General features: G+C 45.7%; 1 pseudogene; it reads right to left on the reverse strand.

Moving 5' to 3' along the window:
* The window catches only part of LOC106338882, a 6,188-nt pseudogene that overhangs the window by 545 nt on the left and 1,960 nt on the right, over positions 1–3,683 (reverse strand).

The following is a 3,683-nucleotide window of genomic DNA, read 5'->3' on the forward strand; positions in this document are numbered from 1 at the left end:
TTTCAAGAAAGTCTCTCATTATTTTCTATGTTCTTCATTTAATTTCTTTTATCTTTCTTAATTCTCATAAATTCTCAATGGAGGCCCTCCGACTACGTCGGGGGTGAACCCGGTGTATAATTGCCAAGGTCGTCTATTATCTGCTGGTTTCTTTCTGTTTTGTCAAGGAATTTGAATCGAAACTGCTTTTACAGAGTGCTCAGGCCTCGAACAGGAAAGAAACTGGAGGTTAATAGCGTGAGAGAGGGACAGATAAAAAAGGTAAGGACCTTTCTTGCCGTTCGTGCCTGAGAGCGCTACTGGGACTTTTTTATGCGTTTACTTATCTGAATTGTGTTTAAATGGAATTAATAATGTAAAAACGAGTAACCTCGTAAAGAGAAGATGCGTTTCCACAAATGAAATCGGTGGCTCCTTCAATATAGCAGTTCTTGAAGTAATGGTTCCCATCGTCGTCGAGAAGAGTGTCTTGGTATGACTTTATCACGCAACCATAGAACGCTGCATTATCTCCTGCCACTCGCACCGCAACCGCCTGTCCCGCTGTTCCAAATTTATTCTACTTACAACAAAACAAAGCACGTCACGATCAGTCTTTTGTATTTTTCGAATGTTTATTTGCGTTAACGCTTGATCTACATTTCTACAATCTTAACCATTTGATAGGAAAGACCCTTTTTTAAATTTAGAACGTGCATATATACGATGTAAAGGTTGACCTGAATAGTTGTTGGGGGTGGATTTACATCCTCCCTCAAGGTCCATTAGACAATGTACTAGGCCCATTTGGCTAGAAAACCCTAGACATATCTTTCTATAAATAAGGAGCTCCTCCTTATGAGAAGGGGGCTCTCCTCTCCCATTTTACATATCAAACACTTCTTACAAAGAATTTATAGATTTAGATTTACTTGATCACTCTTGTAATACAATCTTTGATCTATAAATTCTTTTTGATGTTCATTTCTCATTTGATTCTTCAAGATTTTTCTTAGACCTCAAGAATCTAATCTTTTATTTTTAGGTTCTTTTATTGTATTAATTCAACAAACATTTCAGCTTAAACACCATTATTGGATTAAACAGTTGGCGCTAGAAGGAGGGGGCTAAGGAAAAGTATCTTGAAGCATATCAGATTTGGGAAAAAGATTTGGGAAAATCGTAGATCTGTATTCTTTGGTTTACACTTCATCTTTGGGCCAAAAAAAAAAAGACCCAACAAGTTTCGGTCATCATCATCTCCTCAGGCCGAATCCCGACGAGAGAGCAACACAAGAGCCCACCAAAAATTCATCTAGGAGAGGCCGGTCAAAACTCAGATCGGCGGAGTTCCATTCCATGATCGCCGTAACTAGGTTTTCGGCGGCTAAGGACGATGGTTGGCAACGACGGTCACCATCTCCTCTCTCGTCTGTTGAAGAGGTGAAGCTCGGAGTCCTCAGAAGACGACGCGAGACTGCGGCGCGTCTTTCCCGTCGGCGGTAGAATCTCCCAGGGCTAAGGTTCGAGGTCGTCGGAGACATGGGAGTATCCAGCGGCAAATCTCCTATCGTCGTTGATGATTTGAGTTCACGAACAGAGGCAACGTGATTCTTGTTGCTCGGATTAGTGACGGAATCTCACGTCCTTGCCGGTGCAGTTGTTTGTTCGGGACCAGAAGACTTCGAAGGTACGAGCTTTCCGTCCGGAAAGAGCTCGTTGTGGGGAACATTGAAGCTTGAGCTTTCCGCCAGACACCTCACGCAGAGGCTCGAACTTGCGCAGCTCAGCAAAAACATCTCAGACAGAGCTTGTCACTTGTGTCACATAAAACCGCCGATCGCCTCTGTCTCCCCTTTGCTCAGAAAGGTCGTGAGAAAGCTCGAGAATTGATCTCGGCGAAGCTCAACGGCTTAGTCTTGGTACGAGTCTGCGGCCTCTGTCTCCTCTTTGCTCAGAAAAATCGCGAGAAAGCTCGAGAATTGATCTCGGCGAAGCTCACCGGCTTGGTCTTGCAACGGCGGTCTTCGAGTTGATAGTGAAAGCTCATCCAAGGACCAGAGAGCTTCAAAGGTGCGAGCTAGGTGATTTGGACTCAAAGATAATAACTTTCGAGAAGAGAAGCCCTGGTTAAGCCCAACCACGATCTTGTAATCACCTTGTCTCGTTATCACACGATTCGGTCTCTGTAGTCTCTCGAACTCAACTCAAGCCCTTCCGGCTTGTTCATCAGCAAGATAGGTGAAGCTGTTCGAGAGACTGTTCTACGAAATCATCTTAGGCTCTCGAGATAATCTCAAGCTCTCGAAATCATCTCAAGCAGATGCGAAATCATCTCAAGCAAAGGGAAACAGCTTCAGAGACTCTGTTCTACGTACAAAACCGTTAACAAGAGACCCAAGAGTTAAGTGAAGTCGATGATTGATGGTGAAGTCAAAGGCACACGCTTTCCGTTCGAACACTGCGGTCTCGGAGACGTGATGGAAGGAGAAAAGAAAAAGATCATTCGCTGCATCAATGGCGGATGGATGACGGTAAGGCCTGGTTTCTTCACTCCAGCGCTCGAGACAAGCTTGACGTAACTGGCACGAGATCATCGTCAGAGAAGGCCATCTCGTTTGCCACTAGCTCGACATCTCATCATCAAAGACGATATGGTGGAACAAGCTCATCTCCTGATCTCGCAAGAATGCAATGGTGGAGCTCGATCTTGCAAGACAAGCTCACATACCAGAGCTCTACACAAGCCTCGGGAGGTCATTGTGAACCAGACTGCCGTGACCTCACTGGTCTTGGGTAAGATCGTCGAGACTGATCAAGCGAAACCATCATATGTTTGGTCGGGTCAGGTGGTGAAATTGAACGTGCGGCTCTGAGGTCATCTCGTTGCAAGCTTGACCAACAGAGACAAGCTCAGTCATGATCTCTAGAAGGTGTTATCAGCTTTCCTCTCCACGGCTCTCCCGCTAGCTCCGAGATGAGAACAACGCTTGCCGTCTCGGCACGAGCTTCTGGTCTGACTTTTCGCTTAGATCAAGTTTCTTCAACGGCTGCTAGTTCTAAACGAGTTTCAAGAAGAACTCAGTGCTGGCGAGGCCCGGTTTCTTCATTAAATTCTCGAGACAAGCTTGATGTAACCGGCACGAGCTCATCGTCAGAGAATGCCATCTCGTCTGCCACTAACTCAGCAACTCATCATCAAAGATAAATGTTCTATAACCTTGATTGCTTCATTGTGTGCAACCTGTGCTTTGAGTAAAACAAGCTTATGCGGCTTGCTTAATTAATTATGCAAACTTGGCTATTTCTTTTTGGTTAATCTCTTGACCTGATCATCATCATGTTTGTTGTGAGCCAGATTCAATTGCGATTGGCAGTAACAACGAAGTGTCATCATGTCTTCATCATGCTCCTAGCTTGGCAACGAGCTCCATGGCATCGCCGGTGTCGGTGGTATCAGTATCTCACCGGTCACGGAAACATGCAGATCAACGAGGCAACGAGACAAGAAGAGTTTGATGAGAACAAGCTCTGGAGTTGAGCTGCTGATCCGCTCCTGCTCGTGATTAGAGGCTTAGGGATTTCAGTTCCCGACACCAGCATCCTACATCCTTGCTCCGCCTCTGACTGCCGTTTCATGACTCGGCTCGGGCTCGGGCTTATGAGGACTGGAGCTTGAGCACCCGCTTTGGCATGCTCCAGCC

Source organism: Brassica oleracea, chromosome C4 (assembly GCF_000695525.1).
Source record: "Brassica oleracea var. oleracea cultivar TO1000 chromosome C4, BOL, whole genome shotgun sequence".
In the NCBI taxonomy this organism is placed as follows: domain Eukaryota; kingdom Viridiplantae; phylum Streptophyta; class Magnoliopsida; order Brassicales; family Brassicaceae; genus Brassica; species Brassica oleracea.